Source organism: Drosophila pseudoobscura, chromosome X, assembly GCF_009870125.1.
Source record: "Drosophila pseudoobscura strain MV-25-SWS-2005 chromosome X, UCI_Dpse_MV25, whole genome shotgun sequence".
Taxonomy (NCBI): Eukaryota; Metazoa; Arthropoda; class Insecta; order Diptera; family Drosophilidae; genus Drosophila; species Drosophila pseudoobscura.
Genome location: NC_046683.1, coordinates 25,939,223 through 25,954,863, shown reverse-complemented (window position 1 = coordinate 25,954,863; position 15,641 = coordinate 25,939,223). Strand labels below are relative to the sequence as shown.

The window sequence follows — 15,641 nt, the reverse complement described above, 5'->3', positions numbered from 1 at the left end:
ATAACAACAATTGAAAGGATAGTGCTGACAGTGTTGCCAAGTCAGTTATTAGTTTGTTTATTTCTTACTTTTTATTTGATTTTAAACGACGTTTTCTCAAATGCATCTTAAAGCAACTTGAACAGAAGTGAACAAAAAACCACGCAGCAAGCAATCGAGCGGAGAACAAATGCATCTTGTTTGTGCTATTTTTTGTATTATGTATTCCACGAGAACAAGTACAGCGATTTACTTACCATTTTGGTGTATATTGCATGGCGTGGCATCGGTAAAAACTTACTGAATCCACACTGTATTGTAACGTTTGTTCGCGGTTTACGGTTATTTGTCGACATCAAAAACAAAGGCGAGTTTTTTCTGGTTAACTGCCGCTGTCAGGCCGATCGTCTGTAGAGCGTGCAATCATGGAACTTTGTCCAATTGGTTAAAATCGATGGAATAATGAAGAAAGAATATTATCTTCACGTTTTAGAAGCCAATTTGTCAAATTTGATAGACAAATGTGTCTACCCCATATCCAAGGTCACTTTCTAGCCAGACGATAACCCGAAGCACACGGCTAAATTCGGAAAAATCGTCCCAATAATTTTCACTTTATCCAGTGGCCTGCTCAATAGCACAGATCTAAATCCCATTGAACATCGATGGGCTCTGCTTAAAAAACATTGGAAAGTATGTGTCTTCATCAAAGGGATTGGATGAGTTTTTGGGAGCGCGTGAAGTCAGAGTGGCGCATAAAACCTTGCAAGCACATACTAAATTTAGTCGAGAGTATGCCAAAACTTATTCGGAAGGTGATAAAAGCTAGGGACCTTTGTAAAAAATATATATTTAAAAAATTATTAATGTAAAAAATTTGAAACGTAAAAAGTTGATACATGGAATTTTTTGAAAAAATTAAAATCTCTTAATGAGAAGAATCTATTCGAATTAAAATGATTGTTTTTTTTTCTTTCTCACTAAAGTAAAGAATCCATGAGAAAAAAATCTCACGCAATTTTAAAAGTTGTACAGGCGCTTAAACTGAAAAGTGATGAGCATGTATGCACACGTGCTCTCCACTGTATGTATTTTTGTACGTGTGCATAGAAAACGACATGTACAAATTTGTCGATCTGCTTTCAATTTATTTTCTGAAATTGTGGTGGAGGACGCAAATCCTTTTGCGAAATAAGGCAACTATTTTAAATTTAAATTGATTCTTTAATTAAATTAAATAAGCTCATACATCTGCCAAAAAATGTAACAACTGTGAAGGAAATCACGCTGCCAACTATAGGGGTTGGTCGGTATATAAAATATAAAATATATAATCCGACAAAACTTGCTATATATACAATCAACTACCACCCAGGATTTTTTTTGCTAAGGCGTTAAATAACACGAACTAATCGTACGCCTCAGTCTCCAAACAAAAACTTTAACAAACCACAGCAGGAATAATGAAGCATCAGGCATCGCAGCAATGACTAAAAATTGATACCCAACATACTTCTGCAAATACATCCCGATTGCCTAGTGGAATTAAATCAATAGTGATAACTATAACAAACACAATGGCGGCAATACAACAAACGATGCAGAATCTTTTGCGCAATTAAAATCTCCTCGAGCTCCTAATCAAACAGAAATTTACTTAAATGGTTTTTCTTAATATATATATCTACGAATGGCATTTCGCAGCAGTTGCAGTCAGGCGCAGCTACAGAATCAAGAGGCCCGACGGTTGGTGCAGCAAGTAACAATAGCTACAATCTTCTGGCCACAGCAAAGGTGGCAGTAGAAGCCAACAACGGGCAGGTTGCTAATTTCAGAGCACTTCTAGATTCAGGATCACAGATAAACTTGATCTCTGAACGAATGGCATCAATGTTGTCACTCAAACTAAAAGACACAACATTACGGATCGAAGGAATTGGAAGTCAATCAAAGACCAGCAGAGCACGAGTAAATGTGCTCATGAAATCCCTTCACAATGGTTTTACGCAAAGAATTGAAGCTTTCGTATTACCACAGATAATAGCTGATCAACCAGCTCAGGCACTCGATTCAGAGAGCTTAAACATACCAATCAGGATCTCACTGGCAGACCCAAACTTCCATAAGCCAGGCAAAATCGACATGCTAATCGGAGTCGAGCATTACTTTAAAAAGCATTAATTAAAAACCGATTTCTATGTTGACGACTGTCTAACTGGAGCAAACACGATTCCAGAGGCAATTCATGTTCGACAAGAACTAAATAAGATATTGCTACCGTCCGGATTCAAATTGCGCAAGTGGTGCTCCAACAATGAGCAACTTCTCCAAGGAATCCCCAAAGAGGATATTGTAACCGATGTAAAACTAGGAGAGACACTAGAGCACTACAGCGTGAAAACTCTGGGTCTCATCTGGATGCCGAAGAAGGATACATTGTGTGGACGAACACAGAAGAGCCACGCTACACGCATCACCAAACGGGTGGTATGTTCCGAACTGGCCCAAATCTTTGACCCACTAGGACTCTTAGCACCGGTGGTAGTAAAGGCAAAAATCTTCATGCAACAACTTTGGGAGCTCAAACTGGATTGGGATGACGAATTACCATTACAACACCAAACCGAATGGAAAGAATACCGGGACGACTTACAAACATTGAACAAAATGCAAATTCCCCGGCATATCTACGATGGTAAAACTCCAGTTACACAAGAACTCCATACGTTTGTAGATGCATCAGAACGAGCATATGGCGCAGCAGTATATGTACGCGCTACAGACAAAAACAACCAAGTGTCAGTAAGACTGCTCTGTTCGAAATCACGTGTGGCGCCGACAGCCAAACAATCGCTACCACGGTTAGAACTTTGTGCTGCAGTCCTCGGTGCCGAGCTCACAAACCGAGACCGACAGGATCGGCACATGGACATTAACTCGCTTTCAGGATGGTTTTGGAGTGATTCCACCGTTGTGTTATCCTGGATAAACGCATCGTCATCAACATACCATACCTTTGTGACAAATCGAATAGCCAAAATCCAGGCATTAACAAACCAGTCACAATGGCGTCGCGTGTCATCGGCCAACAACGCAGCCGATGTCCTGTCGAGAGGAATCGCAGCAAGCAGGCTGGCAGATCACAATCTGTGGTTATATGGACCATTATTCCTGCACGGATCTCGAGACAACTGGACGAAGGCACCCAACATAGAACCCAGCAATCTTGAGAGAAAAGCTAAACATGTAAGCTTGCCAATCACATCTAGCGCACTTGGGGATGAATTATATACTTGCAAACATAGCAACTCGTTTCACAAGCTGCAACGCATTGTGGCATATATGTTACGCTTCTGCTACAAAACTAACAGAGCGAACACCACAACGCTCTGCGCAGAAGAACTGACTCACGCCCGCACTATAATCCTGCGAACCATACAACTAGTCGAGTTTACAGCAGAGTTAAAACAGTTCCAACGCTATAAGACTGTGGATAAAAAGAGCTCGATCATATCGTTATCTCCCTTCCTAGGAGACGATGAGCTCATCCGAGTTGGTGGTAGACTTGAAGAAGCTCTACTTCCATACAACGCAAAACACCCAGTTTTGCTGCCTTACACTGCTGGTTACACTGGTTACCTGGTTACACTGCTCGCAATACTAAAGTAAGCATCAGTACCTTCAGCACCACAATAAGCGAAATAAAATCGACTTACACTCACTCGGTTTGGTGACGTGAGCCCACCGGAGACACCACCCTCGCCACCAATGTGGCAACTGAAGAACCAGACATCAGACTTTCTTCAAGAACTTGATGATCTACACCAGCAACTATCAGCCATCAATCATCACGAGCTGCCACACCATCTCACCACCGTGCAGCACCATCAACTCGCTGCTTATGCAGCCCTAGCAATATAAATTCTATTGATCATTGCCTTCATCTTCCGGAAGAAGTATCAACTATGGAAACCAAGGCCATCAAATCCCGATCCAGCCATGTCATCACCCCCTATACCCCTTCCACGCCGGTTTACCGTCGACTTGAACGATGGTTGAACACAGTTTCAACGACCGGGAGAATGTTCAGTTGCAGAAATATGTTTAAGTAATAGTGTATAATACCCGTCAGCATAACACAGTGGCACCGTGACACAGTGTTCTACGTAACATGCAATATAATACCTCACGACAACACACTAGCCACTGCAGTGAGTTCTGCTGACAATGCACTCTCTCCGCAGAGTGCGAAGACAGCGGGGCATTTGCTGACCATCAAAATGTCGGAATTGCCCACCAGACACTAAAATTATCCATAATACACAAAACATATATTTTACAGACTCAGCACTTTTGTACCTTTTGATTACCTATAAATAAGAATCATTTTTATTAATAAAGTCAGTATCATAAACAGTACCATAACTGCCTGCCACTCATCTTCCATCGCAATCATCAGAGGCTGTCGCCGTGTGTTCAGACCCTCCCTTGCGCACCGTAGGATACCCACTCCGCAGTCCAACTGGTTCAAGTTCTAGTTGCGACGACCAAACTGTAGACGGTTTATGTACCGTATGCAACCCAGCTTCCTACACACACACACACTAACATCATCATTTGCACAACTTATCTACAGGCAACATCAATCCATATGGAATCTCAAAGCGGTAACCTAAACCTAGCCGCATTGTACTGCCCACCGCGCTTCTCCGGTTTTGAAGAAGAATTTGTAAAATTCTCGATCTATTAGGTGACCGCTTTATAGCGCCTGGTGACTACAATGCGAAGCACACCCATTGGAGATCTCGACTCAGCAACCCTAAAGGAAGACAACTATATAATGCTATAATCACATCACGAAACAAGCATGAGATTATTTGTCCGGGCCGGCCTAAATATTGAGCCCCAGATCCAAAGAAGCCACCAGTCTTGATTGATTTTGCAGTTGCAAGAAGAGTGCTGCAGGCTCAGATTCGTGTAGAACACTTAACAGATCTATCATCGGATCACTCGCCAATCCTACTTCACCTTTATGACCAGGTTTTTATACCCGATACTCAAAATGAGTATTGGGGTATATTAGATTTATGGTGAAAATGGATGTGTGTAACGTCCAGAAGGAATCGTTTCCGACCCCTTAAAGTATATACATTCTTGATCAGCATCATTAGCCGTCCGTCCGTCCGTCTGTCCGTCCCTATTAGCGCCTAGTGCTCAAAGACTATAAAAGCTAGAGCAACGATATTTTGGGTCCAGACTTCTGTGATATGTCACCGCTACAAAAATATTTCAAAACTTCGCCCCGCCCACTTCCGCCCCCACAAAGGACGAAAATCCGTGGCATCCACAATTTTAAAGATATGAGAAAACCAAAAACGCAGAATCGTAGAGAATGACCATATCTTTTAGACTGCAGAATCTGAATTGGATCGTATTATTATTATACATTGGACGTTGACATGCAATGACTGCATCTAACAAGAGGCGATGCAATTACTGCACCGTCAAGTGGCCCGTGTGACACCAGCAGAAGGCTGTTACGCGCGGATCCCAGGCAAAACGCAGCCCTCCTCCCGCCCAACCGACCGAGGGGCGCTGCCGCATGACGCGCGGTGCGTAGCCGAACCAAACGCGAGCATGCAAGAAAGATATTAGACTAACCTTCGAGGAAAATTAGTACTAAACTTATTAAGAAATTAAGCATGCAATAAAATACAAAATACAAATACCACTACAATTACTAATTACTAGAAAGGTGTGTAGGGATTAGTAATTTAATAAGAGGAAGAGAATTAGTGGAGGATATAATATGGTAGAAGGAATTATAATCCGAGCATAAGACCCTAAACGGTTCATGCAAGGAATAATTCGATCTACAAAGTGGAAGGAACAACGGTATAAAGTTTCTAGTCAGTCTAATAGGAATCGTGAAGTTTATGCGGCTCAACAGATCAGGGCTGTCTATGTCACCCCTGATCAAGTTGTGCATAAATATCACACCAAGCATTTTTCTACGGTTAACTAAGGATGGGAGGTTTACTAATAATAGTCTACTAGAGTAAGATGGGACTCTTACACCCGCATCCCAGTTAAGGCCCCGCAGAGCATAGAGTAAAAAGTTTTTCTGTACTGATTCTATACGGTCCTGGTGTACTTTGTACTGAGGGCACCATACACAGGAGCCGTATTCTAAGATCGGACGAACAAGCGAGGTATAGAGAGTCTTTGTTATATAGGGGTCGTCAAATTCCTTTGACCACCTCTTTATAAACCCAAGCACGCCCATGGCCTTATTTACCATGGTAGAAATGTGTTCGGAAAACTTTAACTTGGGATCTAACATAACACCCAGATCATCCACCAGCGTAATTCTCTCAAGAGAACCCCCAAATAGGGTGTAGGGAGCCAACAAAGGGTTAGAACGATGAAATGTCATAACTTTGCATTTCGAGGCATTAAGGTGTAACAAGTTTGCACAACACCATGACTGAAAGCTATTGGGATCGGATTGCAAGCGAGAATGAAATGAAATGTCCTTGTACTGGACACAGAGTTTAACATCATCCGCATACATAAGTACTGAAGGCAAGTCATTAATAAAGAGTGTGAAGAGTAAGGGGCCTAGATGGCTGCCCTGTGGTACTCCCGAAGAAACCTTTACTGGTAAAGAGAGGGAGTTTTTGAAGAGGACTCTTTGAGACCTAGAACAAAGATAGCTAGAAATCCATCTCAGGAGGTTGGGCGGAAACCCTAAAAGGTCAAGTTTATGTGCTAAAAGGGAATGGTTTACAGATTCGAATGCTTTACTAAAGTCGGTGTAAATAACATCCGTCTGTAAGTTACCTTGAAAGCCTTTAATAATGAAAGAGGTAAACTCTAACAAGTTCGTGGTGGTTGATCGCCGCCTTATAAATCCATGCTGAGTTGGAGATATAAGTGACTTGCAGAGATGTTGCAAGTGCGGAGTTAAAACCTTCTCAAACAATTTGGGAATAGCGGATAACTTTGCTATACCTCTATAATTTTTTGCATCAGACTTGCTACCTTTTTTATGGAGAGGAATTATAAACGATTCCTTCCAGATTGGGGGGAAGCAAGAGGAATCAATGGACAGGGTGAATAGTTTAAGCAATGGTCCACACAGAGCCTCGGCGCAGTACCTGAGTACACAACCTGGAACCCCGTCTGGACCCGGTGAAAACACCGGCTTAACTAGTCGAAGATCTTGAAGTAGGGAATATTCATTTAACAAGGGACTGAAAATGCCGTTCGACCTCGGTAATCCGTATGTGTACGGTTGACCAGAGTAGCGTTCCTCAGAATAGGTGGTTTGGAAAAACTGGGCAAAAAGATCGGCAATTGCCTGATCATTATTTGCCGACGTATTACAAAATGATAGCGAGGATGGGTGTGCGGACGTTCTACGCATACTGTTTACGAAGCAGTAAAACTGTTTAGGGTCCTGAGAAAAACGTATCCTGCAACGAGATAGGTAGTCCTTATAGCATTCAGCATTAAGAACTGAAAAGTTTGACCGAGCTTTACATAACGAGAGTGAGAAGTAGGAGAACCCACTTCTTGAAATTTTGTATAAAGTCTTGGTTTTAAGTTTTTTAGACTGGATAACTCTTTGGTAAACCAAGGGGGTTTTCCAGATCTATTCGGACAAGAAAGCGGGACACAAGAATCAAAAAATGTGCCAAGAGCATTGTAAAAAATGTTTGTGCCTTTTGTGACATCAGTGCACAAGTACAAAGCGGACCAATCAAAATCCCTAATTAGGTTATTAAGCTTCGCAAACTCGGCTTTACGAAAGCAACGGACACGTTCAGGTAGTCTACTCGACCGATCCAATACTGTTGGTCCTATGTCTAGCGACACCTCGAAAGTAGGGTGGTAGGCGTCTTCAGGTATAGTGAGCGGAAGGGCTCGGGTTAACAACACTATGGTCGGATCCGATACAAAGCATAGATCAAGCAATCGACCCAAGGAATTTTTCACATGATTGACTTGAGACAGGGACAGGTCAAGCAAGCCGTCAACAAAGTCATGTCGTGACATGGGCACTAGGATACTAGACTCGTTTACCGAAGACCAAACAGTTCCTGGCAAGTTGAAGTCACCAAGAACTATCATACGATCTTTATCAGATAGCGAGGAAGCAACAGCGGTTAAAGCGGACAAGTGCTGCTCATAAATTGAAATATCCGAAGAAGGTGGGATATACGAGCAAGTAATGAATATAGCGAAAGCGGGAAGAATCAGTTTTACACACAGGAATTCCAGTTCCTGTTGAACTTGGACTGTGAAGGGTTCTGACATGAAGTAAGAGTCCACTGCAATTAGAACCCCTCCTGCACGTCGAGACGAACGGTCATTTCTAAAAGTTGTGTACCGACCTGCCAAAACCTCGGAACTAAGAATGTCCGGTTTTAACCAGGTTTCAGTAAACACAATAACGTGGGAAGCAAATGCAACACTATCCCGGAAAAGAATGCTGAGCTTACTACGCAAGCCTCTTACATTCTGATAGGTTACTAAAAGAGAAGTTAGTTTACGAAAGAGAACGAATTTTAAAGCCAGCATCAAGAAAACAATTTCATTTTTTCTCGCCCTGTCTCTCTCTAACACACACGTAGCATAGGCGGCCTTGCTTAGAGTAAACATTAGCGCCTAGATCTCAGAGACTATAAAAGTTAGAGCAACCAAATTTGGTATCCACACTCCCAAGATATCGGGCCGAGACGAGTTTGTTTCAAAATTTCGCCACACCCCCTTCCGCCCCCGCAAAGGACGAAAATCTGGGGATATTCACAAATCTCAGAGACTATTAACGCTAGAGTAACCAAATTTGGTATCCGCACTCCTGTTAGATCTCACTATAAAACGTATATCTCAAAATTTCGCCTTACCCCCTTCCGCCCCCCCAAAAGACGAAAATCTGTGGCATCCACAATTTTGAAGATACCAGAAAACTAAAAACGCAGAATCATAGATAATGATCATATCTATCAGGTTGCTGAATTTGGATGAGATCAGATCATTTTTATAGCCAAAGGGAACAAATCAATTTGCACTGGCTACGCAGCGCCCGACGTCACGCTCAGACTGATTTTCTGTCTCTCTCGTGTCGTTTTGTCGTGTCGTTTAATATTAGCGGCGTCTACCGGAGGAGAGCCATACTAACTTAGTATCGGGTATAAATGTAGAGTTGCGGTGTACGCAGCAACTCACAACGTTCCCCCTCGTTTAACCTCTAGAAAGAGAGATTTGATAAAAGTCACGAAATATACACATAAGTTTCCATTCTGAATTAGTTCCCATTAGTTGCATCATTAGTGGCTGTAATGTTACTTGCTGCATAACACTGCACTCCAATAGTTACAGGTAATCAAATTCACAACAGCAGTCGTGCTCCAAGGCATATTGAAGAGCTGCTACGCGATAAGAAAAGGCTTTGGCGAGAATGGCAAGCCCATAGATCTCCTGCCTTGAAGGAGCGGTTCAAAATAGCCAACCATCTACTACGCAAAGCCCTAGAAGATGGGAAAACCCGATCCCAAACATACTATATGAAGCAACTCTCCCAAAACAGCAAACGATTCCTACTTTGGGAAGCTAAGTCAGGTGTAAGTCAGTGAGTAAGTCTCAGAGTAAATCTCCGTTACGTGCAGAAACTGGGTAGTAGGCTCTCAACATCAAAGAGAAGGCAAAACGTCTTCAAACCAAATCAAGCATCAAATAGCTTTGTGCTCCCACTAACCAATAATTTTGCTTACATGCTTACAACAACATCGACCTTCGGAGATGATACCATATATGGATTTTAAAGGCCCGGTTATGTAGATTGAATAACAAAAAACATTTTGTGTTAAAATGTGTTATGTTATATATGTTAATTGTTTTGTATTGTCAAAAAAAAAAAGAAAACGAGACCAATGTGTTCTTGTGTGGAGTAAAAACCAACCTGTGTGTTTGTGCGTTATATAATGTATGCGAAAATAAAGTAGGAAATGTGTATTAAAAGTAAGTAATAATCTTGTTTGCGGCTTTTGCGGTACTTTGATCAGCTTGAGTTTTGTCATGCAACGCTGCTAGACGAATGGATTGACAACAGCCGAAACTCTACCACGCTTGCAAACTGGATAGTTTGCCAATTGACGGAATGCTCACTGACCAACGAAAACATTAGTGAAATTAAGAAAGTTAGAAGCTTTGCTATTTATATTTCTTCAAATCTGCAAAAGTGCAACCGAAATGTGTGCACATTTATAAAAAGCATTCACAGTGGCTATCAATGCGCATAAAAATTGTTTTGGAAAATAAAGAAGAGACGCAAAGTCTTCAATTGGGTAGACCAAAGCTAACTTATGATGAAGCAGAGCCCCGTCTAAAACGAAAACCATCTGCCATTAAGCAATCAGTAATAAAAACGATAACAAACTTTTAATTAACGCAGCAACAATGTCAGCCAGGAAATCATATGAAAATGATACTGCATTTGTACTTAAAAATGTTAGCACTTCTAAAAGCGACGCTACTGAAGCTTTAAGAAAGCTCGATATTTTAGAACCAATACCTTTAACAACCAATGATGCTTTGGAATTTTTGCTGAAACATTTTTTAAGCAAACGATTACATAATACAATTCGTCAAATAAGCAAACAGCATTATTGTGACATATGCCCAAGCTACCAAAATGTCCAGGAAGCCAATTGCAATTGAGACCTAAGGGAATAACTGTTACAGAAACTATGGCAAAAGTTGCCTTGCAAGATTTGTTAAACTACACTGCAAGCCGCATAATAATGTTACAGGAGGAGTTATTCGCTAACTTAGAAGGAAATTCTAGTATTAAATTAATTGCGATGGATCAACTGGTCAAAGTATGTATAAAAAAAGATTTTAAACGAAGGAACCGGATACTGTTGATCAATCTTTGTTTGTTACTACCGTTATACCTCTGAAGCTTATCGATGAAGCAGGAACAATTTTCTTGAATAATAGAACTCCGCAGTCTGTAAGATTTTGCCGACCCCTCAAAATGGAATTCGCCAAAGAAAAAAAGATCATATTCTTGCAGAAAAAAGCAATTTGGATATCCGAATAAAAAACAAATGAAAAGAAGATCACTGTCTCATACGACCTTCACATGTTTCTTATAGATGGGAAAGTTTTAAACGTTTTAACGGGCACAAAATCTTGCTAATTGTGTTCAATATGTGGTGCAGGCCCAAAACAATTTATGGAATGTTATGATACAAATTCCTTTAAGCATTTTCAATATGGGATAAGTCCACTTCATGCTTGGATACGCATTTTTGAATTGGTACTTAAAATATCATATAGAATGGGGTTTAAAAAATGGCAAGTAAGAAACGAGAATGACAAATTGGAAATGATTGCCAAAAAAAAACACACACACAAAGAAGATTGTGGTAAGAAATGGGATTGCATGTGGATAAGTCAAAACAGAATGGAAGCGGAAGCTCGAACGATGGCAACACTGCGAGAAAAGCTTTTTCATATACGAAATTATTCGCATTAATTTTATAACTCGATTTGGAGTTACTTGAGAGTCTGCATACTATTTGAATAGCTATTAATTGCAAATTTGCAATCGGGGCTTTAAAATTTATCAGATAGAATTAGATCATACATGTTGCATTACTCTTGGTATCCTATGTCACCAACTCTCCATAAAATTTTAGTTCATGGATCACAAATAATAACTGCATCAGTGATGCCGGTAGGCTGTCTTGGGGAAAATGCGTCTGAAGCGTAAAATAAATTGTACAAGCGTGACCGGCCAATGCACACTCGACACAATTAGCGGGTAAATAATACGAATGACGGATGTATTCCAATGATCTATGGACTCATCAGATCCCCTCATCTCAAGTATATCTTTTAAGAAGAGGGCAGCTCGACATAAAAACAAACCTTTTCGCGAGATCCCATTGAGCTTTTAGAGGATATAAATCAATATTCGTTTGAATTATCTGTACAAAACAACTAAATGATAATTTAACATATGTAAATTGTTAGAAATAGTTAAATAGTAGAATAAATTAATAAAGAACCTGGCATTAAGTAAGAATTTGATCAAAATAAGAATTGTTTATCAAAATTTTTTTTATATTTTTATATTTACCACTATTACATCAAAATTACAAACAGAATAATCCATTCCCTTCAAATTTTAGTATTTTTGTATAGCTCTTATGACTTTCCTTTGTGATCACGTATACGCCTTGTTGCCATACATGGGCTATTGGGGTAGGCGTGGTCAAATGAACTTAAAATTTTGTTATAATATTTAGAGTGCTATATTTATCAAATACACCAAGTTTCAGCTCGATATCTGCCTTAATCGACTTTATGCCACTTATTTGGGAATTTCGCCCAGGGAACTGAACAACATCAAAATTCCACAAATTCCGAAGTAACATACCTTGGTGTCCACTTGGATAGACGGCTCACTGGGCGTAAACACATCGAAGCTAAGAGAAATCTATTCAAATTTAAAGCTAGTTTTCTAAATTTGCTTATAAACGTCCGTTCTCCACTAAACTAAAATTGGAATACAGAGTACTTTTGTAAAATGCAGTTCTCAAACCAATTTGGACATATGACTTCGAACTATAGGCAAACGCTTGCATAAGTAATCAAGAAATAATCCAGAAGGCTCAATCGAAAATACTGAGAACTATAACTGGGGCACCATAGTACATACGGAATAAAAATATTCATGAAGACTTAAATGTAGAATCTGTGAAAGATGAAATCGCCGAAGTAAAAGTAAAGTATCAGATCAAACTCTTGGCCGATCCGAATAGGCTGGCACAGTTTTTAACTTAGCAAGCTAGCCATACACGACTCCGGTGATAAGACCTCCCCCCATCAAATAATACTCTAAGTAATGAATTTTATAATAATATAATTAATTAATTAATAATTATATATTCAGCCAGGCTCCGTTTTTCACATTCACAAAAGTTTTCCGATTTACTTTTGAAATCACATAAATTGGGGCTCTCTTTTTCCCATTCCGCAAGATTTTTTCGTTTTCAAAACGAAAACATTTTCGTTGACGAAATGAAAAGTAAACGGCTTTTTATACAACAAAACGAACCTTAATTGCAAAAGGAAAAAAATAGATGACTTATTGATGCATTAACATAAACTTGATACCTATATCAGGGTAATTTAACTTGTGCTTTCTTTATAAATAATTTTATTTTAACCCAACCTAAAATTTGACTCGGAAAAAATTGGCCACAGCAACAACAAATTTCGTTTTGGTGTAAGCAGCTGACGCATTCCGATTTGGTTATCGGAACGTTGGCAATTAATAAATTTTTGCGTATAACAGCACAAATGTGCATGTAACAGCTCAGACTGTGCTTGTAACATGCGCTCAACAGAAAATCTGGGTGAGCACAGCTGTTTCCCGCCCAATTTAATTCGGACTTCAAAATGTAACATATCGATAAAAAAAATATGTGAAAAATGGAACACCTTAAAACGAAAACGAAACGTTTTGGCTGAAAACGTAATCTGCAAAAGTAAATGAAAAACGGAGCCTGCCTGATTATAATAAATTTAATAATTAAATAAATGTATTAGATTGAGATTTACCTACTTGTCGAAAGTATCCAAGAGAGAAGATTCGATAAATACAATAATACAATACAATACAAAAAAAAATTTAATTCATATTTCTAAGAAATTAAATATGATAACAGATCATTTTATTTGTTTTATTATCCTGCGTTACCCAACAGCTCGATATTATCAATAGTCCATAGATTATAGCCAGTGGTGCAGCAGTTAAGTAAATCCCTATTATTGTTTGTTGTTTGCACTGCCAACTGTACCACATTGTACAATTTATGCATACATACATAAATCCCTTACGTCAGCAGCCTATGAAGCCGTTCTCTAGCGTCTTTCTTTTGCCTTCTCTATATCTATCAATCTGTCGCGCTCTCGCTTGCATTAGGGCATGTACAATTTGGCACACCTGCCCTTGACTTTAATCGGGATCTAGCAATTACTTCTTGCACATCTGTAGTTCTTCAACCCGACACCGTCTTGAGCCGACCCCCGCTTCTTCAATCTGACCCCGTCTTGACTCGAGCTAATCATCGAACAGACTCGTCGTCTTCTTGTCGTAAACCATCGCTATCCCTTCGACTTTGTATATACACCCAGCGGAAAAAAAAACCGCACTCTGATATTTCATGCGTATTTTACTACTCCATTTTTTACTTCTTCAACAAATGTTATCCGATTTATACAATTTATTTATTGTGTCAATAAATCCATTCCTAACCAAAGTATATACTGATGTCATATTCACATAATTAAAAACAAAGTTCTTCTAAAATTTCCTCTTACTCTATGCTTGTTCTCTATGTTTTTGGCTTCCGCTGTCTTATTTTGGCTGTCATAAGTGACATTCTCTATCGGATTGGGGCCGGGACTGTTAGATGACGAATCTAAGTACTTAATGTCCTATTCCGGCTTCAAAATGTCTGTCGTTGAAAAAAAATTGAAACTCGTTGAATGCATTCTTAAAATAAACGAGGGGGAACGTTGTGAGTTGCTGCGGACACCGCAACTCTACAGTTATACCCGATACTAAGTCAGTATGGCTCTCCTCCGGCAGACGCCGCTAATATTAAACGACACGACAAAGAGTACGTGCGAGAGAGACAGAAAATCAGTCTGAGCGTGACGTCACGCGCTGCGTAGCCACTGCAAATTGATTTGTTTCCTTTGGCTATAAAAATGATCTGATCTGATCCAGATTCAGCAACCGGATAGATATGGTCATTCTCTATGATTCTGCGTTTTTAGTTTACTCGAATCTGCCATATTGTGGATGCAACAGATTTTCGTCCTTTGTGTGGGCGGAAGGGGGTGGGGCGAAATTTTGAGATATGCGTTTTATATTGAGATCTAACAGAAGTGCGGATACCAAATTTGGTTACTCTAGCTTTAATAGTCTCTGAGATTTGTGAATATCCCCAGATTTGCATCCTTTGCGGGGGCGGAAGGGGGTGTGGCGAAATTTTGAAACAAACTCGTCTCGGTCCGATATATTAGGACTGTGGATACCAAATATGGTTGCTCTAGCTTTTATAGTCTCTGAGATCTAGGCGCTAATGTTTTACTCTAAGCAAAGCCGCCTATGCTACCTGTGTGTTAGAGAGAGACAGGGCGAGAAAAAATGAAATTATTTTCTTGATGCTGGCTATAATAATAATACGATCCAGTTCAGATTCTGCAGTCTAAAAGACATGGTCATTCTCTACGTTTCTGCGTTTTTGGTTTTCTCGTATCGTCGAAATTGTGGATGCCACAGATTTTCGCCCTTTGTGGGGGCGGAAGTGGGCGGGGCAAAGTTTTGAAATATTTTTGTAGCAGTGACATCACAAAAGTCTGGATCCAAAACATCGTTGCTCCAGCTCTTATAGTCTTTGAGCATTAGGCGCTGAAGGGTACGGACAGACGGACAGACGGACGGACGGACGGACGGACGGACAGACGGACAGACAGACATGGCTCAATCGACTCGGCTATTGATTCTGATCAAGAATATATATACTTTATGGGGTCGGAAACGATTCCTTCTGGACGTTACACACATCCAC

General features: G+C 40.1%; 1 protein-coding gene across 2 annotated transcripts in view; it reads left to right on the top strand.

Moving 5' to 3' along the window:
- The window catches only part of LOC26532449 (uncharacterized), an 80,699-nt gene that overhangs the window by 63,957 nt on the left and 1,101 nt on the right, over window positions 1-15,641 (top strand). The gene's annotated exons all lie outside the window — the stretch shown is intronic.